The sequence below is a fragment of the Haemaphysalis longicornis genome, unplaced genomic scaffold, assembly GCF_048455015.1.
Source record: "Haemaphysalis longicornis isolate Haplotype H1 unplaced genomic scaffold, Haemaphysalis longicornis Haplotype H1 scaffold_2, whole genome shotgun sequence".
Lineage (NCBI taxonomy): Eukaryota > Metazoa > Arthropoda > Arachnida > Ixodida > Ixodidae > Haemaphysalis > Haemaphysalis longicornis.
The window spans coordinates 85,319,112-85,343,581 of NW_027526295.1; positions in this window are offsets into that span (position 1 = coordinate 85,319,112).

Below are 24,470 nucleotides of genomic sequence, written 5' to 3' on the forward strand. Positions count from 1 at the left end.
TTGCATAGCCGTTACACCATTAATAGTTAGTAACATCACGAATGCAACAAACAACACAAAGACAACAGCTCCGGATGCATATGCTTCAGTTGAGGTCCTTTCAAACGTGGCTTGAACTAATGAAAGCTCAGTTCATTGACCTCATTTTTTTTTATTCTACAATGTTAAAAAAGCACCAGACAGCATCAGGGACCAGACGTCACAGTTTCGTTGGGAAAAAATAGCGTACCTACCTCCTAGTACAATCAGTCTAACCGGCATGCTTGTCCTTCGCCTTGTGTGAAGATATGAAAGCTTTGAACATGTTCTGTCACAGAAGCCCTTGCATTGGGTCGTTGTATCGTGGGATCGTCGAGTTGGGCCGATGGGTCGTTGAGCCCGTGCTTGACCTTGGCTTCCACGCAAAAGAGTAGTGCTGTCACATGACTGCACGCCTCACCCAGGCCGCAGCAAAACATGCAGATTAGGTCACGAGCACAGCGTGTCCATCCAACGCAGAGAAGGCAGTTGAGAAAAATACGCTTACCCGGCCATGCAAGGGCAGTGGGCGTTGATTACGGTGCTGTCTTTTTCCACAAGAGTCCAGGGCTGGTGTAGTTTTTTCACGGTCTGGCTGGCCTCGACGACAAGCACTACCGTGCTGCTTCCAAAAGCTGCGCTGAAGCAGCACGGTTGCCTTACCTTGCCACTGATGAAGCTGTTGTGCACGTCAGACAGCTTGAAGCTCTTGAACTCTTCTTTCGAGTAGAAACATGCACCCTCTACGAGGTACCTGTAGATGTTGCTGATGTGCACCGAAGGCCACTGCTTCGAGTTGGTCACAAACATGAGTTGGCGCAGCGGTGGATCGAGTGGGTCCGGCAGCCCTTCCCCGTGAAAAGTCAACTTTTGATGGTACCTCTCTCTGGCTGTGACATCCAATGCTCGATAGTACTTGCTGCTCATGGTTTAACGGTCACGCGGATAAAATTATGGCAGAGTGACTTCTTAGTAACCTTTCATGTCCACAACAAACTCAGTCGCTGCCCTCGTCGTTGGTAAACAACAGCGGCAGGTGGACCGGAAGTTTAAAACCGGAAGTCTGGTTGGACTAACCAATCGCAGTGTAAACAAAGTTTGTTGCCAAACAAAAAAGGGCGAATAGCAGTCCGCATGCCCGGTGTGATGTCGGCAGTGTCGTGCAGGCCCGATGACTGTGCCGATAGCACAGTTCCGATTGGTCGCCCATCACTCACACTCTCCCCTGGTTGCTTGATGAGACACCTTGCAATGAGCTACATTCAAGAGACTGTTGTGACCTGGTATTTTTGTCTATCTGCCATTCCGTGGTTCCCTCCCTAGGTTAGGAATGGCCACTATGAAACAGTACTCTCCAGTCGGAAGCATGTTGATAACTCCAATCAATGAGGGTAAGCACGTCTTACGGGGGGCTCTCCATGTAAAGGGTGGTTGCACTTTCAGTGTAGTAGGGGTGTCTCCACCTTGATCTTAGCCTCGGGCAACTCCCGAATCGAGCCGTCCACAGAGTACACTGCGTTCGCTTCCAGTCCTGGACGGTTGCAGTCCTGGCCAACTTTGGGCTTCAAAACAGGCAGATCATTGTGGAATTTCTTTTTGCCGGTGTCAGTCACATTGGCTGAGTTGTGACACGTAGAAAGCATGTTGACCGGCTTCTTGTCCTGCCATGTCAAGGCCATGATGCCTTCGGAGAAAAAGTTCTTGCACTCGCTTTCTTTCTTTCAGCTTTGTGTTTTTTAGCTCTTTGGGCATGTTCTTACGGTGCACCCTAACAGTACCCACATCGTTAGATCCTACTTGATGTATCTGAAGGAAAAGGAGTGGTGAGGAATACCAATTGTCCATGTGGACTTTGTGACCATCCGCGAGATGATCGCCGGAAAGGTTTATGACGACGGCCTCACTACACGGCATTGCAATGGTAGTGGCCGTATGCTCACTTTTTCTGGTGACTTTTATTACCGAACTTTTATTACCAAACGAAGCATAACAACAGCAACAACAGTACAAAACACGCCGTGCCAGGGCTTACCTGGCGAACTAATGCACTTTCATTCTAATGAGTTCGCTAAACAACAACAGAACTTCCTCATCACTTTTTTCTCTCTCCATTACTTCACGGATTCTACCCACACGTTCTACAAAGTACTGTTCGACAGAACGTGCCCTCGGGTCACTGTTCCTGACGGCCATACGTGACTGCCAGATACCGTGGAGGCCCAAGAGCATAATTAAGTCGTACGGGTATTCGTTACCCTGAACGGGAAGAAACTGGACTCCGTAGGCGTCTATTGGGAGGTCCTTCTGCAACGTGCGCTGAAGGACGTCCCAATAAAACACAGCATCCCAACAGTCAATGAACACATGGTCTACGGTCTCCGGCTTCTTACAACACAACCTAGTCTGTGCCCCACGGTATGTACAGACCTCTCTCCTTCATCCATACTAGTACTGGTAGCGTGCCTGTGTGAAGGTTTAAAAAGAACGTCTTCACTCCAGGTGGTAACCACGTCTTTCTTACACGTTTTAGGACATTCTGGCCGGGGCCGCCGCCTTCTGTACACTTCTGTACAATGGCACAGGGAATACAACACTCACTAAGTCTTTATACAGTACTCGTCTGGTAACACTGCTCAAATCCTACCGTATCCTACCGAAAATCCTACCGAAAACCTAGGTACGTACTAAAAAATTAAAAGACAACACAGCCTCACACAGGTAACGGGATGACACTCGACATTCCCCCGCACGACGACACAGCAAAGCTCGGGAGTTTGCCAGCCAACATGGCCTGCATGTAAGTGCGAAGAAATGGGTCGCTTTGATCGCTGAGAAACAACCTGTCTCAAGAAGAGATGCCCCAGACCCGGACCCCCACTGTTACATGAGGAACTAACAGATGGCGCCACGGGACCCAACCCACGGTGTATGAAAGCTGCCGGCGGGAACAGCCCCCAACACGAGGCCCCACGAGTTTCACTCCTCTCTACCTCCCAGCGGCGGAGCGCGGTGAACCTTGAGCAGACGACGGCATCGAGTTACGCCCGCGCCCTGGCCGCCACTTCCACTTTCTCTTCTGCACTGCAGCCATGTAGTCACTTGTATAAGCTTTCTTTAGCAGCATTTTTGCCGTTTTCACTGCTGATTCTGCCTTGCCGTTGGAACGTGGATAGGCTGGACTCGACGTTTTGTGTTCAAAACTCCAGCTCTTGGCAAAGTTCTGGAATTCTTCACATGAATACTGTGGTCCATTATCCGTGATGAGTACTTGCGGGATTCCGTGTCTGGCGAAGTGAGCTTTCAATTTCAGAATCACTTGGCTTGAACTCAGAGATTTCAGTTGATCTACTTCCCAAAAGTTGCTGTAATAGTCCACTGTGACTAAAAAGTTCTTGTCCTTGTACTCAAAGATGTCGCATCCCACTCGTTCCCATGGGTAGCTTGGTTGCGGGTGCATAATCAAAGTTTCTCGCTGTTGAGAGATAGCATGCTTTTGGCATATCTCACATCTTGAGATGAAGTCTTTCAGTTCTGCATTGAGACCTGGCCAGAAGACGCATTCTCGAGCACGTCGCAAGCAGCTTTCTATTCCCATGTGTGACGCATGGAGCTTTTGTTTGATTTCGGCTCGCAGCGACGTCGGGATGACTAATCGCAGTCCCTTGAAGATCATGTCATCTTCGACGGTGAGTTCATCTCTGAAGGTGAAGTACATCCGTATGTCTTGAGGTACTTGATCTTTTTCCTCCGGCCATCCTGACTGGATTGTCGCTTTCAGTCTTCGCATTGCGTCGTCATCTCTTGTTGCATTTCGGATTTTCTCCTGCGTTTCTTTACGCACAGGCAGGTGACTTACGACGTTGATGTTCTCAAGTTCTTCCTCACTGCTATCGTTCGGCAGAAATGCACGAGACATCGTGTCGGCCAACTGAAGTTCTTTGCCTAGTCGGTACTCGATGCTTATGTCGTACCTTTGGGTTTGAAGAATCATTCCTTGCAGTCGCCGTGGTACTTGATCGAGTTGTTTCTTGAGAATCGACTGAAGTGGCTTGTGATCAGTGATGATCTTAGTGGCTCTTCCAAAAGAGTACTGATGAAATTTCTTCAGTGCAAAGACGATTGCCAGCATCTCCTTCTCCATCTGCGCATAACGGATTTCTGTTGGTGTCAGCGCACGGCTTGCAAATGACACTGGCTGTCCGTTCTGGAGAAGAGCTGCTCCTAGTCCCGTCTCACTTGCATCACACTGAATTTCCAGTGGTTTGAGCACGTCGTAGTACGCAAGTACTGGTGCTTTGGTCACTGCTTCCTTGGCACTTCGAAATGCCTGTTCTTGTGGTTTTCCCCAGTACCATGGTTCTTCTTTGATCGTAAGCTTTCGCAGTGGTTCCATCACACGCGAGATTCTCGGTAGAAATCTGGCGAGGTAGTTGACCATTCCACAGAAGCGCTGTACTGCTTGTACATCTGTTGGTCTGGGCATTTCTTGAATTGCTTTGACTTTCTCTGGGTCGACTTTCAGTCCTTCTTTCGTTAACAGGTGTCCCAGGAACACTGTTGTCGACGTCTTCAGCTGCATCTTTTCTTTGTTGAGGCGTATTCCCATTTGCCGGCATCTTTGGAGTAGTCTTTCCAATTTTCGGTCATGGTCTTTCACAGCCTCTCTGTCTGTTTCGCCGATTCCGAACACCAGGATGTCGTCTGCGACGCAGATAACTCCACTGAGCCCTTCAAGTGCCAGTTGAAGTCTCTTCTGGAAAATTTCACTGCTCACAGCAAGTCCAAAGGGTAGGCGAAGCCATCGATAACGTCCTTGAGGTGTTTGAAAGGTTGTCATGAAGCTTGATTCTTCATCGAGTGAACATTGCCAGAAGCCCTCTCGCAAGTCAAGTCTCGAGAAAACCTTTGCCCTTGCCAGTTGAGGTAGCACATCGTCAAGAATTGGCAGTGTGTGACGTTCCCTTTCCAGAGCCTCATTCAATGCCGGTGGGTCGATGCAAATCCTCATTTCGCCGTTCTTCTTTGTTGCTATGACCATTCTGCTCACCCATTGTGTTGGTTCCGAAACTTTCTTGATTACTTCTCTCTGCTCCAGATTCGTCAAGGCTGTGTTCAGTTGCGGTTGAATGCTCACAGGAACTCTGCAGCTTGTTATCGCTTTGGGACATGCTCCTGCCTTGGTCACCAAGTGAACTTTTCCCGGAAGTGTTCCTAGAGAATCTCCAAAAACATCTGGGTATTTCTCCACAATGTGACGTGTGAAGTTTTCTTCTGAAACCTCATCGATCCCGGCCACAAGGTTGTAGTCTATTGTTATGAGGCCCATCTTCTCTGCTGTCTTTCTGCCAATCAGCGGTGTGAGGTCTTCCTTAACAACTACAAATTTCACCTTGTGCTTGGTCCCATTCTTTGCTGTCGTTTCGAGTTCCGCTTTTCCTATTGCCTTAACCGTGCCGCCATTCCATGTACGCAGAGTTGTTGCGCATGGTTCCAGTTGCCCTCGTGTGACATGCCTGCTTGTGATGACATCGACAGCTGCTCCGCTGTCTACTTGGAAGGTCACTTGTTTTCCGTTAACTTCCAGTGAAGTGTAGACTGCGCTCGTTTTCTTGCTGTCGACGACAAGAATATCATCTTCTTCACCACTTTCTATCTCTAACCCAGCTACTACTTTGCGACTTTTGCATACGGCCGCAAAATGGTTCTGCTTTCTGCATTTGCTGCATACTTGCTTCCATGCAGGGCAGGCTTCTTTTTTGCGTTCATGGCTGCCGCCGCAATACTTGCATTTCTGCAGAGTAGGCTTCTGTGGGTTCCTTGCTTTAGTGGTGTTCTGGCTGCCGTTGCCAGTTGCTCGATGGGCATTCTTTTTCACTGCATGCACTTGACTATCGCTCGTCGCTCCCTCTTTAAATTTTTTCAGTTGGAATTTTGTTGCTTCGTGAGCAAGACACACCTTAACAACTTTCTCTAGAGTTGGGTCCTCGAGCTTGAGTATGTCCGCACGCGCTTTTTCGTCATGTACTCCACATGCGATTTGGTCGTGGATCAAGCTGTCTCTTTGGGTTCCAAATCTGCAATCGCGCGCTTTCAGTTTCAAGTCCGTCAGGAAACTGTCGAATTGTTCCTCTGGCTGTTGCATGCGGGAACGGAAAACGTAGCGCGAATAGAGTTCGTTGTGCTTGGGTAGGAAGTGCGTGTCGAGAAGGTTAATCACGTGAGCGAAGTCAAATTATGGTTGCGGTCTTGCAGGGGAAGGTACACCAAAGTCCAAAGTGTTGTATACATCAAGCAATGCTGGTCCTCCGACGGTCAAGAGAAGAGCTACTTGCCGTTCTGCCGAGGCGCTGGCTGTGTCCGTTGCTTTCAGGTACAGCGTGAAGGCTTGCTTGAAGACGCGCCATTGTTCCGCTGCGTTGCCCTCCGAGTCAAATTTCGGTGGTGCTGGAAGCTTATCCATTTCTTCGCTTGCGGTACAGCTGGTTCACAACTCTGACACCATGTTTCGTTGTGGGTTCTTTTATAGAACACTGGACTTCGGTTATATGGGGTTAACTGGGTTTATTATAAAGCAGGAAGAGAAAGCTTATACAAGTGACTACATGGCTGCAGCGCAGAAGAAAGCAAATCAGAAGTGCAGATGGCAATTTTGGACTTCAGAAACACCCCTTTGCAAGGCCTGAATGCAAGCCCAGCGCAACTGCTGATGGGCCGCCGTACAAGAACAACCCTACCGACAAAAGCACAACTGCTGCAACCAAGGACAGTAGATGTAAAGGACCGGATGAAAGAGAGAAGAAGAAAGATAATTTCTCATCATGACAAACAAGCTAAGGATCTGCCAATCCTGAAGGAGGGAGAAAGCGTGACAGTTCGACCACAGAAAGGCAAAACGTGGGAGAAAGCAACTGTGACTGAACGGGTGGACGACAGGTCATACAAGGTGAAAACTGGTGACAGCATCCTGCGGAGAAATCGCGTCTTCATTAGAAGTACACCCAAGCCTTCTGATGAGAGCCAGCCCGGATACACCACACCTGACCTGCCTGCGAGTACGTCGAACAACGAAGCTTCGACAAGCCGAGCATCACCCAACTCCTTGCCTACGGAAGTCAACGGATCCATCAGCTCAAACGGAAGAACATCTGACCAGGGAGGCACTCCGGTCCGACCACGAAGAACCAGGATGCTCCCAAAGAGGTTGCAAGACTTCGTCGTCGGATAAAGTGGACAGCTCTTTCAAAGAAGGAAAGATGTTACATGAGGAACTAACAGATGGCGCCACGGGACCCAACCCACGGTGTATGAAAGCCGCCGGCGGGAACAGCCCCCAACACGAGGCCCCACGAGTTTCACTCCTCTCTACCTCCCAGCGGCGGAGCGCGGTGAACCTTCAGCAGACGACGGCATCGAGTTACGCCCGCGCCCTGGCCGCCACTTCCACTTTCTCTTCTGCGCTGCAGCCATGTAGTCACTTGTATAAGCTTTCTCTTCCTGCTTTATAATAAACCCAGTTAACCCCATATAACCGAAGTCCAGTGTTCTATAAAAGAACCCACAACGAAACACCCACGGCCCACTGTTCGAAACAAATTAGTTCTCGCCATTCGCTCCCACACCGAGTTCCACACAAATGTGGCGAACACACGGTGCAACAGTTGAAGATTCGTTCTCGTACAAAACAATGCCTGTAAAACATACCAAATCTTTGCCGCCAGGAACACGTTACAAACAGTGGCGCGCGCAAAAATTGACAAATCTCGTCCTGCCCACCGTTCTGTTTGGGCACGTGCCTGTGTCGCCTTTTCCCTCCAAAATTTCGTGTTTTCCCTGTACAGGTTTAACGGTACACCTAGGTAAGTAGTAGGGGTGGTGTCCCACCGAACATTGTCGAAAGGACTTAGGGGCTCATCCCACGCCCCGTGCCACACCCCCAGACACTTGTCCCTGTTCATCACACTGCCACTCGCATCACAATAGTTCTGTGTGATGCGCAGAGCATTATGAACACTTTCTTGGTCTGTGGCGAAGATGTCCACATCATCTGCATACGCTAGTATTCGTACCTCGCTTGACTCTAGCTGAAAACCGTGGACCTTGTCACTACCCATTCTTTTCCTACACAAGGGTTCTAAGAACAAAGAGAACAACAATGGTGACATTGGGGCAACCCTGCCGGATGGACGAGCGAACGTCAAAACGTCTCGACAGCTCGCCGTTAACTATAAAACTCGTCGTGCAGTTTAGGTGCGCCATTCGCACCCCTTTACAAAGGAGTGACATGAGACCCACATACTCTAAAATAGTGAAAAGAACTTCGTGAGGGACTCGATCGAACGCCTTCGAGAGGTCTATTTGTAGCAGAGCTACTCTGAGGTACTCACTGTCACAATATTCGAAAATGCTTCTAGAGACATGGATATTCGTGTATATTGACCTGCCACGGATATCACATGTCTGGTGAACTCCAACAAGGTCACCAATCACAGATTGTAGCCTATCTGCAAGAACCTTCATGAATATCTTATAATCAACGTTCGTGAGTGTTATCGGCCTGTAGCCGTTTACACTCCTCAGTTTCGCTTCATCCTCACACTTGGGAAACAAAATTGTGTGGGCTCTCGAAAACGAAATGGGCAACGCCCCCTTTTCCAATGCTTCTGCAAAGACCCTCTGTAACACTGCAGAAATCTCATACTTAAATTTCTTATAAAAGGCGGCCATAAGACCGTCCTGTCCCGGCGACTTGCCTGGATTTAAATCCTCTATGGCCTTCATTACCTGTGTCACTGAAACCTCAACTTCCAACGCTTCAGTTTGTGCAGACTGAAGTTTGGGTAAGCACGATAGGAATTCCTCATTAAACCCCTTTTGGAGGTGCGGCTGAAGCACGAACAGTTGAGCATAGTGTTCCTCGAACGCTCTTTGAATGGAACACCTCCCCTTTATGCTCTATCTCCATGATTTTATTTCCGCGAGCGTGCATCTTTTCATCATATAATGCTCGTTTTGTTGGCGCTTCGCCACGTAATAGGTTTTCCGACCTTGCCCGGATGACGGCACCTCTGTACTTCTGTTTGCCTATTACTTCTAGTTTTTGCTTAATATTTCTACCGTCATCTGTGAATGTGTCGGACCTATCTGCTCCCACTCTGAGTAATTTTTCCAGGTGCTGTCTTAGACTCTTTACCTCACTCCTTGCCTCATATTGGATTATACTGCCCCTTTCTATGGCTTTCATTTTTACCCACTGTTTGAAACCCTCCCACTTCTCCTCACTACTCCCGTTCCCTGCTTCGCATGCACATGTGCGCACGCAGTCCTGCCGTACGTTACGAAACCCGCGACACTTCGTACACTGCGGGGTTTGGCACTCGCGCCTTATGTGACCTTTGAGCCTGCAACGCAGGCAGGTAGGGGCACGACCCGGCACAACACATAACACAGCTCCCTCCCCATACTCGAAAAGGTCGGGAATTGAGTCTGGCGTCAATCCTCCGCGCGGCGTCATGCGCACCGCTCGCGTTGTGGAGTCAGGTAGATCAAAACCTGCCACCTTCCATTCGTCCTCCTTCACTTCTTGAACTTCGCCAAACTCTCGCAACATCCTGACTACCGCTTCATTGGGGTCATCAAACGGCACCCAATGCAGCTTCAGGGTCACCTCTTGCCTCGCGTGGTCTATTACTGCGCAGACCACCGCTCCGAACGAGCGCCTCCTTGGCCTCCGCGGTTCTCAACTTCACGAGCCACACGTGGCTCATCTGGTAGGGCCCAATGCCACTCACCGCCCTTATAACGCCGAGATCCTCCAGGGGTGCAAGAAAGTCCTCGATGCGGGAGGACCGTGCGTCAAGATCTCCATGCAGCACAATGCAGGCCTTCATCCCCTCGTTCGCCGGCAGCGCGGGCAGCAGGAATCGGTAGCCGGCAGGCGGCCCGTTTGGCGGCGAAACTGGTCGCGGAGTGTGCAGCATGGTATGGCCAATGGCGAAAATCAAAGCCTTACGTGCCCTTTTATACCACATCACACCAACAACCAGCATCTCTACCATTTCACCTGTTGTTCGGCAGGGCACACGGCCGCCACAACGCATCACTCCATATCCTAGGGAAATTGGGGTGTAGGAACAAATGGTCCCGCAACAAATGCTCCCGAGCCCCTCTTCGGGCAAAATTATTGCATAAAACTCCGTGTGTGCTTTCTGTTTCCATTTGCTACATCTTGCTGCTGTGTGATATGGTGTGCTGTCCCAAAAAGTTTCAATAAATGATGTGTTCATTCTAGTCATATTATTAGACATAGTTTAAAGGGTAAAAATTAATAGTTTAATAAATGCGTCCAGGAGTTCCGTACTTTGCTCGGAGATGGGGCCGTCTGTCGTGTCCGGGCGGAAGACCATTTGGTGTTTCGGCAGGGGAGGGTCCATCAGGGGGTCCCAGAGGGCCACCGCTTCATCCAAATCACCGTCCATAGCGCCCTGGGCGGGAGGCTTCTGCCTCGTCGGGGGGACTTCCTCTTGATCTGAACTCATGCTGCCCCCGGACTTGGGGGCAGCGCGAAAAGCGTGAAAAACGAACTCGAGGAGGGGGGAAGGGAATACTGGGGGAGAAAGATCCTGAGCGTTTCCTCCTTGCTACTTGGCTGAGACGGGGTCAAACCACTAGCACGCCAGGAAGAGTGGGAGTTTTTCCGCTGGTATTCTCCCTGAGAGCGATTAAGCAGGCTTTCAAAGCACTCAGGGGCTCTCACACAGAGGAAAAGTGTTTAGGCTCAGGATCCCTAAAAATTCCTGCGTCTTTGCAGCCGCCCCTTTCCATAGGGACGATTTCCCGCCGGGTGAACTTCTCGAGTGTTGTAGTCCCACACTAGGGCCGAGCGCCAGGCCGGGGAGTCGCTTGTACCTATTTTACCGGTAGGTGCCCGGCGCCACCAAGGAACACGAATTCACATGGTGCCTTCCACAGCCACGATGGACGCTCAACTCGCAACCGCCTGTGGCAGGACATGCCGCCAGACTCTTTCACCCCCGGCAATGGCGCAACGCGGCATGATGGCCGGGGGCCCCGCCAAATGGACAAGGGTCAGGGGCCCCTCGATAGGGCAAAGGCAGCTTTCCAGACGTGAAATCCCCTTTCAAAGGTCCGCACTCTCAAGAGTCCAGCCGAGGTAGAATCCTTTGTCACTCAGTCTTGTTCAACGTTCGATAGCTGCACCTTGCTGTGGAAAAATCCTTGAGACCTCAAGCACAACTTGCTTGTTATATAGTGCTCACACGAAATATTTAAACGTACGCTATCAGAGAAGAGTAGCGTTACCACGATTACTGCGATCACGTATTATATGGACGGCGCCATTTGCCCTTGTACAAAACTACAGAAACTGCACGACTAAAATTTTAATTAAACATGTCATTTAACATTTAATCTGCCCAACAATGTGTCAAAAATTACAGAATGCAGTATTTTTTAGGTTTGTCTAAAATATAAATTGTACACCAGTGTGTTACTTGGATACACGATGATTGAACGCCTCTGAAACGGCCAACTCAACATCGTAGTGGCGTATCAAAATGGACGCTACTGTGGCTCTTGAACATAGCTCCGATGAGAGTGCACCCTGGCATTTCCAGCGGTACTTGTGTTGCTTTCGCCAGCCCCATTCGAGCTGCTGCTACAAGGCTGCGCTGGGTTCGTGCGGCAGCCACTGCCTGTGGCTGGCAGTTCAGTGCTGACCGAAGGAGGAAGCTCCCGCGTTTCCGCTGCCAACAGGCGCATGTGCTGGCTCGCTTGGCTTGTCGGTGCCCTTGGTACCTCGGGCTGCTCTATGTTTGCTGCGATTCTTTCGAGTATTGCAGCTGCTGTTTCCTCATGCTCTGGGTCCCCTGCAAAGGGCACAAAGTCAAAGATGCCACTGTAGTTTCGGCACTTATGCTCCCTTTCTGCAACAGTTACAAGTTAAGAAAACTACTTAGCGATGATTAGGATTGTAGGTATTTAGTCTACAATGCAGTACATACTCCATTTGAATGAAATTCGTCAGCCTGCCTGGTTTTTTCTACATCAGCCCGCTGGACGCCAGGTAAAAAAAAGTTTCCCAATGCGAATGTTACGGTGAGTTGGTTACCAGCCTGGGAAAAAAAAAATGACAACTTGTCCGCCTTGGTCGCCTTTTTTTTTTTTTTTTTTACGTTCTTATCGAATTTTGCGCTTCACGCGTTGCTCCCAAAGTTATCACTTTGCAAACTGCAGAAATTGATTTGTTATAACCGACAACTTCCTAGTGCACGCCCGGGTTAAGAAAGAGCTCGCCGAATTTATGGGCTTCTAAAGCTTCAGAAACAACAGGTTCATGATTGGCGATGTTACTTACATGGGTCGTCGCACAACGCTGGTGATGGCGGGTAGCTGCCGTTGTCTGGGTTAATTTGCGACGCAAAATCGCGCGCCTGGTTTCGCGTCACATTTGCTTCGGCGCGCTGAGACGCCACTGACTGGCCCTTCTTCCGCCGCAGCGAATAGCCAAACTCTGTGGCCAAGGCCCATATCTCGGTCAGCAGTCGGACCTTTCCGTTGTAGTCTTCCTCTGTGCCGGATCTGTGAATAAAACAAGTGCAACGCGTCAACGCACATCAGTGTACCAGATACAAGATGTAAATATGCGGAGCGGCGGAACCGCACGGCAAATTTGAGCCCGCGTATTTCAAGCTTTATCAACATGGTAAAAGGGTGTGTATTTTCAGAATCATGCTATCTGTTTGTCGTAGAAACGCGAAGCAATAATGTGGTGGAAATAAGTACTTACTTTTTCAAGTTCGCCGTGTCTTCGTCCACGAACTGCTGCAGCAACAGCTCCAGACGCTCGCGCAGAGCGCGCACGGTAAACTGCTTCCGTGAAGCGATCTGAACGTTCGCGCAAATAGTTGGCCACTTCGATGGTGATTTGAAGGAGTTTGCGCTTAGCACTTCTGTTAGAAGGCAATCGTCGTCGTCCGGAGAAAATCGAAGGCACTGCGCTTTCTCCGCTCCGGAAGCCGCCATGTTGCCCTCTGAAGTGGGTCTCGCTTTCCGTGATTTCGCGAGAGCGGCACGCAAGCAGTTTAACGTGCGCTCGCTATTTTGCGGAAATAGCGTGCGTAGGACGAACGTACGCTAAGCGTAAAAATAACGTAGCGTACTGCGCATGCGCAGCGCAGTGATGTAAGGAAATAACGTACGCTATTTCTTAACGTTGTGCTCCGTACAATATACTAAAACTCTCTATCGTAGTGGCGTATCAAAATGGACGCTACTGTGGCTCTTGAACATAGCATAACATAGCTTATAAAAATCACACTACAGTGAACTGTAATCAGACGTTGAAGGCAGTCTTAATAACGGGGTTTTTCTGCCATGGCAATTGTGGCCGCGACATCTGCACTTTTGCACAGTAATGGGTTCACTGTCATTAACATTTCATGACCATATAATAGTATAATACACATCCCCAAGTTAGAGCCCTTAAACACTCCTATGATTTCACTAGGCAGTCTTTAGTGACAGGCCTATATTAGGGACGATCAGATACCACATTCAATGTTACATAGTTTATTTACAATGTAAAAATGTTACAATATTTCATATTTTACAAGTGTTTATTTGCACACCATATAAGCAGCAGAAACTTGCTTGCTAGGGTTCAAAGCCGAGTAGTGTGGGCCACTCCTTTGAGAAACTGTTCCATGGTTTTTGTGCCTTGGATGTGTTACGTGCACAAAGAAAGACTCAAGACGAAGCTTCATTGGCACCGCTGACGACTTCGTCCTCTTTTGGGGTGGGACTCCGACCGATTCTTGAGCCATCTTTGCGGAGACCGGTGATGCCTCTAAGCGAAGTGCATCAATTGCTTTCCACATATTCGGGTGGCTATGCCAACCAGGCTTCCAAATCGTCTGTTTCACGTTTCACAATTGTCGTTAGGGCGGTGGCTACCTTCCACCGTGGCTTGGTGCACGTTCCAACTCTTGAGGTGGGAATCTAGGAGGCAAGCGGCGCGCACATGAATGTTACCGCCGACCCTGGATAACGAGCGGTACGAACCAGTAACGTACGTGGCTTCAAAATATTCCACTAGCTCGTTAGCCTGGGTTGGAGCCAGGCCATGTAGCATGAGCAGCCCATCCTCAACATTTTCCTCGGGCATGTAGGCGAGTCCATCCAACAAAAGCGCGGAATGAAGCGTCTTCTTTGTATTGGACAATGAGCCCCAGTTCTTGGATTTTTCGCCATGTGCTTTGGCACAAATGAAAAAAAACAGGCCTTTGTGCGTGTGTCAAACCCCCAAAATAGCTTTCACAGCATTCATCGCACCTTTTTCGAAATCTGTCATCACATCAGGAGCTGGGGTGAGTCCCAGCGACTCGCATTCTGATGCGACTGCACTTAGCAGTTCCTCGTACGCCTCTTGTGTCTTTCTTGTCATCAGTGCGTACACTACAGACACTGAGCATTCGCCCAGCGGAACTAGGATGGCGTACAACTGTGGGAACCCTTTCGGCGCCTGGTCAAAGTGGCCGACCATGAACCATGTGCTGCTTTCACAGAGTAGCCGCAAGCAGGCAGCTGTTTCAAAAACCAATAGCCTCGAGTCTGTGTCGGGCCCATTGTCATAAAAAAGAAATTTCTCAGGGCTAGGCCCTCCAGTCATGCTCCACGGAGTGCCGACGATGAGGTCGCGCACGTCCCTGGGAGTCGGGGGGGATATGCTGCGCAGCGCTGTTTCCGAATGACTCTCTTCAAGCTGTCTTCGCTTTTGATGGCCGTCTTTTCTTCTTCTCTGAGACCTTGCAAGGCTTGCGCAACGACACTTGCAGGCTTCTTCTCACTGGACATTAGGGCTGCCTGCTTCATGGTCAAGCGAGTCTTTGTGACATTCGTTTCAATGTCACTGGGCCCGTGATTGTGCTCAGAAGTTATTATAAAATCATCATCTCCCGACGTGGTTATCACTGCTCCCTTGCAGCGTTGTGCGTGTTTGGTGCAGCGCCTGCGGATTCCATTTGCCGTTTCTTTTTGTAGCGCGTATACATGAAGCCGCCGCAACATATCTTCTGGCCGCCCTTGTTAGACTTGATCACCTCCATTCCGGAACAAAAACAAACAAATTCGATTAAGTGTGTTCCATCTACCGGCGTAGTATACACTCAGACTTCATACCACTGTGCTCATAGTTGTGCTATATAGCTGCATATCAGGCTATTTTCCTCATTTAAGACTAAAATATGAAATGAACAGTCAAAGTGTACTTTTCCTGGCTGCACACGCTTCCTATAAAAGCTTTAACGCGTAGCATTCTTTGCCTTGTACGGCCCCCGCAGCTCCAACCGTGTAACGCCTTGCATTAGCACAAAAATGCGGTTTGCGGATGTAACACGTTTGATCGTTATAATAGCGTAAACAGATACAATTTTTCTAACATAATTGAAATACGGCAAAAAAATACAAAAATAGAGAAATTACAAAACCAAATTAACAAAATCAGATAAATGTATTGGTGAGGATTGGTGCGAGCAAAAATTTAGGTTGTACGGTGCTCGTGGGTGCTTCTAGTTGGACGGGACAAGTAAATGTCTATGTAAAGTGTGGGATTAACAGTGAATTGATGTGAATTAAGTGAAAACAAAAACGTGAGCCGTGCAGCCTACCTCCTGTTTTTCAAGTCGTTAAATTGGTGCCAGCCACGAGAAGCGGTGGCGAAATGTGGTTGTGACAATTGTTATAAATGAACCGGAGAGCTTCTCATTGCACCATTTCCAATTAATGAGCTTTTTTTTTTTGTTTTTTCAATAAATGGGTCCCATGCTGCATTTGCAAACTCTGAGGTCTGAGGGTGCTCCTCAGGAGGTAACAGCCGGGACTACTGGCTCCTTATCCTTAGGCTGCACTCGGCTAGTTTTCCTTGTCCTCGTTGCTGAACTCGGTCGTGGGGATCTCTGTCCTGTCAACCGGGTGAGTAGATCCTTGATTTGCGTTTCCCTTGGGAATGGGCTTCAGCAGGACAAGGCAGACCCAGTAGCAGCTATGCGCACTGTAGGTACTAAACTTATTTACAAGGTGATTGAGTGAATCGCTTGCAGCTGCCCTCGTCGGGGCGGGCAAATATGCTTTTGTGGAGACCAACCAGCATTGCAGGGACTTGCTCCTATGACTGAGAAAATATTAACAGTAAAGGACCCCCCCCTCCTGTCACCAGTCCAAACATATGTACCCATTCTCGGAACAGCGCAAAGGGACGAGGACGAGGCGTAGACGGGACACAGCGCAGACCAAGGAGCATGGTTGAAGAGAGAAGTATTGAAAAGGGCCCTTTGTAGAAGAAATGAAGTTAACTAAGGTATAAGCTTGGGCGTATTGGTGGGCGTGTTCTGAGAATGCTATACCAACACGCCCAAGCTTATACCTTATATGTACCAACCTTCAAGGAAAGGGGAAAAATAAAACAAGCAACCCCAATGCAGTTGACATTACCCCTAACTAAGAAAGGGGCATTCAGAGGACATATCTGTAGGTGGTGGGGAAACTTTATTTTCAGAAAGGGTCTTGAAGGACACCTGACAGGTGTCAAGGTGTTGAGGGCATCTCCCACGTCGGGACGGCGAGCCCGAGATTCTCCACCGCTACGCGAGCCTTTGGACAGCCCAGAGTTGATCTTTAGGTTCGCTGCTCCTGAGAGCACTGTCCCACTTGACCTTACCCTCCAGATAGGAGGCTTGCATAGCATAACCACACAACATGTGACCCAAGTTCACACACCCACCACACTTTGAACATGTAGCAGTTACGTCGTAGTCCGTGTCGATGTGGCTCATCTCCCAAGGATTGGTGTACGAGTCCGTTTGTGCGGGCCACACTGAAATTTCTGTCGCCACGAGTCTCGAAAAATCGCCAAACAAATCGGGGTGGGCTGCCGGGCAATACGGTATCCATGGCCATGGTTACTCGACGCTTGTGCTGCCATTCTGCGAAGGAAAGTTTGACATCCACCTGAATGCAGCTGTACGGCTACAAAGGAGAGCTATACAGCTTTCCTTCGCAGAATCTTACTCAACCTTGGGGGATTTCCCCTAAATCTGGTCGATGGTGCTGCCACTGTGGGCAACAAGGGTCAGTCACGCTGTGGCGGCCGATGCAGTTGGAACAGCGGGCAGAATCTGCAGTCGAACTTGTCACGGCAGCTCGTGAGGCGTCGCATCCTCAGGCTTTTGAGGGTGCGCCACTGCGCCGCCGCCTTCTGCTTGGCACGTTGTTCGTTCATGCATACTTGTGCGAGGCATACTTGTGCGTGTGGGCGCGGGCAAACGTCTCGGCGGTGCCCTATGCCGCCGCACGTGGTGCACACTTCGTTGTGCTGCCTATATAGGCTGCAGCGGAGCAGCACCGCGCCGTACTTCACCGTCAACGGCACTTTGAGGCCTTCAAACAGGACCACCACTGCCGTCGAGTTGCCGATTCGGTGTGCGTCGAGCACCGTGGGGTTGTACTCGGGGACTAGATATTCTCTTATCTTCTCGAGCGTATTGTCTTTCGAAATGCGATGCGATGCGATGCGATGAGCCTTTGAGGGGGGGGGGAGGTAGGAGGAAAAGGGCCCGAAACTGTCTGGCGAAGGGTGCCGACACCTTATCAGGCCCGAGGGGGAGGGGGGAGGGGATATGAAAGGAGGGTATAGTAGGGGAAAGCTAGTAGAAGAATATTAATGAGGGTATAGGGAGGGAGGTGTATAATTTGGGCATGGCGGCGGCTGCGAGGCAGGCGCACGCAGAAGAAAAGAAGCGCCGAGCGGGAGAGGGGCCATTAGGCGAAGGAGGGAGCTATGGCAGCTAGAGGAGTGGGTCAAGGTCAGGGACGGGGAATGCGGAAGGGGGTGCTCACTCGAGTACCCCGCCACGCCGGCCGCGGCGGCACATCCGCGCGTACTGGGCCTCAATGAATCCCGGCGGGACGAGCGGTCCTACGAAAACATAAAGAAAGAGTGAAAATAAAAGAGGAGGGGGCCCCTTGCAGCTCGGGGAGACCGTGGAGGGAAGGGAGGGGAGGGAAGGTTTGTTTACAAGCGCGCAGCCAGGCCGGTCTCCTCGAGGTAGGAGAGGAGGTGTCCGAAGGCATCGGGGAGAAGGATGCGGCCCGCAGCGAGGGAAGAGGAGCTCTTCTTCTGTGCTGCACAGAATCCCCAGGCGCTGGTATGCTCTCCGCAGCCGCTCGCGCTCCGAGTTGTGTGCAGAGCACGCGGTGAGGCAGTGTGTTATACGCCTCGAGCTTCGCGATCGCTGCGCCGCCTGCCGCCGCTTCTCCGCGGCGTTGACGGGATTTGCGCTGCGTGACTGATAGGGGATCGTGCAGTGTTTTGGTTCTATTTCGCTTCGTTTCGCCTTTCCGCGCCCTAAAAAAAAACTTGTTATGGTGACGACTATAGGCAAAGAGTACGTTTAGGTCACTTAAAAAGCAGCTGCGTCTTCGTAGATTACGCGATCGCCTGCAAGAGCTACCCGGGGACGGGGTTCTCCGCGCTTCGTCGCCGCTCTTCCGGGCGTCGGCGACGGCAGCAACATATCTCACCCATGTCACCTCCGAAACATCAGGCACAAATGAATTCTACTGACGCCTGATTTAGACCTGATACTGGCACAATGAGAGTTGGCTTCATTTTGCAGCGTGGACAACGAATGCGACTTCGTTTCGCATATATACGCCGCAGAAAAATATGTTTCGGGGATGTGATTACCCAATCCCGGACAATAACTTATGCCTTTTATAAGAATATAAACCATGCGAAAATGTAAAGTATATTCCAAGCCTGTGCGTCGTTAAATATGTGCCCACAACGCCATATAGCAAGAACCAAGGAAATGAAACCACGGAAAAATAAATGGTGTGCCAATGCGGAATTAAGAAACATAATAGCTCTAACGGAAATACACCCCGCGGTGGCTCAGTGGCTAAGGCGTTGCGCTGCTGAGCACGAGGTCGCGGGTTCGATTCCCGGCCGCGGCGGCCGCTTTTCTGATGGGGGCGAAAAGCAAAAACGCCCGTGTGTCCGAGATTTCGGCGCACGTTAAAGATCCCCAGGTGGTCAAAATTAATCCGGAGCCCTCCACTACGGCGCGCCTCATCGCCTCCGTTGCGTCGGCGCGTTAAACCCTACAATCAATCAATCAAATCAGCTCTAACGGAAATGAAAAAAAAAAACAGTGCAGCTTCTGGCATGCTAAAGACGTTCGTCTAAACTTAGGCCAGGTAGGTTTCACAAGATGAACTATACGTGAAATGCACTGCTATTTCGCAAGCGATCGGTGGGGGGGCGGGGAGGGGGACGCCGTGTACAAATGCGAAGCGGAATCAAGCAATGAGCGTTTTAGTAATCCCACACATAAATCTCGCGTTCACTTTCCTTTTGTTTTTCTACTTCAACGAAGAGCTGATCGTACGGCGCACGCATTTTTGGAAGTATACAGGGTAGGCTGTTCAACAAGCGATGAAAGGTGTCGTTGGAAGAGTGTGGTATGTGATAAGGCCCTCTGATTTCAGTTTCTGGTTTATTTTGCAGGCTCCCTGTGCCATATGACGATATTTCGAAGAAGCGTTTAGTCGCGGACGCGGGTTATATTGTAAGCCCGTCTCCGCGCTGCTCGCAGAGGATATATGTAACAGATCAAGGTCTGCGGGCGCGCACCTCACGACAAGACGACTCTGTCGTGTGCTGATCCCCGAGTATAATTATGCATTGTCCATCGTACTTTTGTTGAATATTCCCGAAATTAACACAGACTGGCTTGTAATTGGTGGGGATCAATATCTGAGGTATAATATTGGCAAACGTAACTGGTGTGCTGTCAGGTATGAGTGCTCTGCTGATTATGTAAGCGCACAAAACCGATTTAAATCGTAGTGTATAGCCGTAGCATGAACATCTGAGGAACCGGTGGTTACGGAGACACGGCTAGTAAATTCAGGTCAGTGTAACTACAATCGGCTCCATCATACGCCGGTTCCGCGACGCTGGCCTGTGACACACACATGGCGCTTATACAGACCGGAAATACCACACTAAGATCGCGTCGGAAACATTACACTCTCGTAAACACACCCCATTTGCGAACAGAGTGACTGCTCCACACAAACATGGATTTCAAACGCCCACAAACGGTAAATCTCAGTCGTGAACGTGCCGCAAAAGCAGCGGCGGCACTGGAGAGCGGGGCGCGGACTCCCGCGCCTGCTTTCGAAACGGGCCGCTAGGGGGATTTCAGTGGCGCCCCTACAGGCCGCGCTCGAGGCGTATTGACTCGTATTCGCCGCAGTGCGTGCACGCCGGGCTGTCTACTTTTTTTGTAGAGGTGCAGTCTAGATTGTGTTACTGCACAGCCCGTGCGTAGTCAGCTTAGCAGGCTGGCTTCTTGTCGGGTCAATTTGCGGGGGATGCGGGCAGGTGTTTGATGTGATGCCACTCGTGGGTCGGGATGGAGGCGCAGCGTTTGTGTTGTCGCCAGCTCACGGCCCTCGTCGATGGTGGTCACCTCGGAGGTGACGGCCGTGGCGGCGGAGTGTGCTGTTTTGGCCAGAGCGTCTGCTGCTTCATTTCCGGCGATGCCGACGTGTGCCGGGACCCATTGAAGAGTGGTAGTGCATCTCTGCGTTGCCAGCCTACTGAATTTGTTGTGGAGCGCGGCGACTGTCGGTGCGTGCTTGTGCGGACGGTTGAGGCGCTGGAGGGCCGCTTTACTGTCGCAGTAGATGTTTACTGCTGTTGGCTGCAGCTCTAGGGCGAGGTCCGCCGCGAGGTGTAGGCCTGCCAGTTCCGCGCGGCCCATGTACGACAGCACAACCTTCGGGTCGGGGGACAGCATCGTGCTCCCCGTGTAAGAGTTGCAGACCAACACGGCCAGCCCCACGCAGCCAGCCCACTACGCACGCACCGCGACGCAAGGTAGGGAAGGTCCCGTCGTCGCCGGCCTGCGTGAAGACGCGTGTCTTGTCCGTCCAGTGGACACGGCCGGGTGGTCGCCTGTCAGGACAGACCACCGGGACGCGGAGGAGGAGGAGACGCGCAGCACCGTCCGCGCATAGAGAGCACCAACGGGCAGCAGCGCGGTTGACTAGAAGAAGGGCGGCGCCCCGCGGCGGCAGCGTATCACAGAAACCGGGCGGCGCTATCGAGTGAGGGGTGGCGTTGGTGGAGCTCGCAGCGAATGGCAATGCCGTGTATTACGCCTTTCGCAGTGCCTTCGGGGGCTGCCTGATATGCAAACACCTCGTAGTCCTGCCCGTTCATTCGTAGCGCTTGTATGCGTGCGTATCGCGCCGCTAGGTTCTCGTCGGGCGTGCTTATTACGATTATATTTTGGCGCACATTCGGGCATATGGTGTCCCTCAACGCCTCGTTCTTGGGGGTGCCTGTAGCGTTCGTAATGGCTTGCATTAGTTCGGATGCTCGAATCCTCCCTACATGCAGTCCGCCACGCGGTCGGACGATAACTTTGTGTTCTTCCCTCGGTAGGCTGGCGGGCATGCGTGCCGATTTCGACAGTGCAGCGTTAACTCTCCTGGCAAAGTACTTGCGTGCATTGGGGGACGATGAAACCGTTGAAACGGACTCACCGCTCTTGAGATTTGCGTTGTCGGTCGTTGCGCTTGAGCTGCTCGTTTCCTCGGCACGATCCAGCCCGCGGTGTCGCCGTCGTCGAGGCGCTCCCCTGGTATGGCGATTGCGGTGCGGCCAGTCGATTGGTCAAGGGTTGCTTGCGGTGGAATGTCGTCGTCTTGCTCGCGTTGAAAATCACCACTCACCTCTATAGCGGTGGCCATCGTGGGTGTTCCGTGGCGGAGAGTGCGGTGTGCTGATAGGCGATGTGGCAGGGTTAGGCCTAGCGTGGCCAGCTCACCTGTAAGAAAAGGTCGCGGCCGCTTTCTCCGCCGAAAGTAGCCGTAGCACGACGATCCCGGTGTCAGCCGAAAGCGGAAGTTGTAGGGCTTCGACTGACACCAAAATCAGGCCGTTGTAAGGTTGGAGTCCGCGGTAACGGCTAGGAAAAGCAGGAGCTCATGTGGGGCACGTCATCACTCTATCACGCTAATAGCTACTCACCTTTGTTCGTGCTGATTCGTTTCCGGACGCTTGGGGAACCGTGGCAGTTTTCACGCATACAAAGGCTTGAGCAAGGTATTTTGGAGATGCATTTAAAACACTATTTACCTATTTACTCCCTCAAAAGCATTTTTTTACGCAAACAACCTTACAAACGCAAGAGGAACTCATTGGTACGACAAACGCGACCAACGGTTGTTGTGTTTGAATTCAGCAAGGCAGTGCAAGGAGCGATAAAGTTAGTCATGACGATGACGGTGATTCCGCCGCGCTCATCGTAGATTGTAAATGCTGTATTAAGAGATACAGCCTAATTACAAATACAGCTTGAAAATAAACCATGAAAATCATAAAAATATTTTTCAAAAGCAATAAAAAGAAAGTGCGTAAAACTTCAGTTTCAACTTGTTGCCAGACGAGCCTAAGAAATCCCGCCGCCTCCGCCGGCGTTTGTAGCTCGCGAGCAGAAGCTCCGATCTCCCACCGGAGCGGTGCGCCGGAGAGAAACCGTGACGTAGAGGTCACGTGGCGCGCACTCCTAGGAGCGAAACGGCGGATTTTTCCCTCGTGTTAATACCCTTTAACTTGGCGCAGAACATCCTGGCCATTGCGATTTCAGTTGAAAGTTCGATATAGCACTCGTACGTACGTGGCCGCTTCCTCTGACCTGGTTTATTGAAACTCCATCAGGTTTTCGCCGTCAGGGCTGTTGCGTCCCAAACTCGACGTGGCGTCCTCCGCCACCTCCATGCCCTCCGGGGTTCCCGCCGCGGCTGCCTTCAGGGCCGCGCAGAGGGCTGGAGGCAAGGGCACCACCTCCTTGAAAAGCACCCCGCCTCAACCACCCTGGACGTGGTACGCCGTACCTCCGCCGTGATTGCTGCGGTGAAAGACGGGTCGGTCGCCAGGGCCTCCACCACCGAGTTGATCAGGCTCGGCAGAGCGGCCCTCACGATTTGTTCGGCGAACGGCCGGGGCCAAAGCAGCAGGAAGGACCGGGGGGGTTACCGCAGCCGGGACCGGGCTACCGCAGTTACCGCAGCCGGGGCCGCAGGGCCAGGTTGGAGGGGCCCCGGGGGAGCAGCCAGTGCAGTCTTGCTGGAAGTGGAGCTTGAAGGCGGCGACAGGGTGTGGTCTTGGTGGAACTTCGACTTGTCGTGGCTCTCGGTTAAGCGTAGCCCGCCGCAGCCTGCGCAGTACAGCGCCTCCGGAGACGGGGCCAGGGATGCGCTGCCCGCCCACCGCGGACACCGTCCGCCCCTCGAACATGCCAAGGGAGCGGAACTGACATATCTACGGCCGCCGCTGCCGCTTCCATGAGTGGGTCGAGCAGAAACTCACAGGTGGCTCTCTGCCCTCCTGGTATGTCCACGTGGTCACCATCCTGGTCTCCGGCTTCGGTGCAGGCAGCACGAACCCTGTCGAGCGCTAGGCTGGGTAGAGGGCCCTGGCAGGGCGGGAGGCCCGGGCTGGGAGGAAGGCCTCGGAGAGGAGCGGGGTTCGCCCGGAACGCTGGCCAGTCTCGAGGGCTTCGTGGACGACGCGACCGGGCGCTGCTTCTTGGGTGCTGGCCGGTCTGGGCGAGCAGGTGGTTGAGGGGGAGCCATGTTGTAGACTGAAGGCGAAGGACGTAATGGCCGACCTAGCCCGCATTCCCACCTTAAGTTACCTTCAGAGGAGTTACACCACCACGTCACGAAAGGTGTACTCTGCATGCATGCACTACTGATTTATTAGAAGTCACTCTGTAGCTGATGAAACATGGCTTCACTCGTGCAACTATCTGCAACAGCTGCTTCTTGTTCAGCCCAGCACTGTACTGGATGCCTTTGCTGTCCAACCACTTTGTGATCGTTCCCTTGAAGGAATTTGTCGTTGGCACTGCCTCGTTCCGCCGTGAGTGGTAGGAGGCATTGTCCATCACTATGACGCTACCACTTGGGAGCCTCTGCAGCACACCGTCAAACCAGCTCTTGAAGCAGTGGCCATCCATTTCTTTCTGGTAGTCCCCCCGTCTTTTTGCCACGGAACACATCGAGACATCCATCAACGAAGCCATCTTTGCTGCCTATTTGGGTTACAATGACCCGCTGACCTTTACCTGAAGGCTGCTTCAGTCCCGTCGTCAGGCCGCATCTGAAGGCGTCTGCACTGGGCTTCACAGTGGTGTCAGTCCACACAGTCGAAGTCGTGTGTCCTGCCGTCACCCAGGTCTCATCCAAGTAGAAAATCTGCTGATTTTCCGCTCGGTACCGCTGAATGTCACACAGGTACTCATGCCGCCATGCGATCAAGCAGCAGAGAGTTCCAGCTTCTTTTCTCCCGCTTGAAC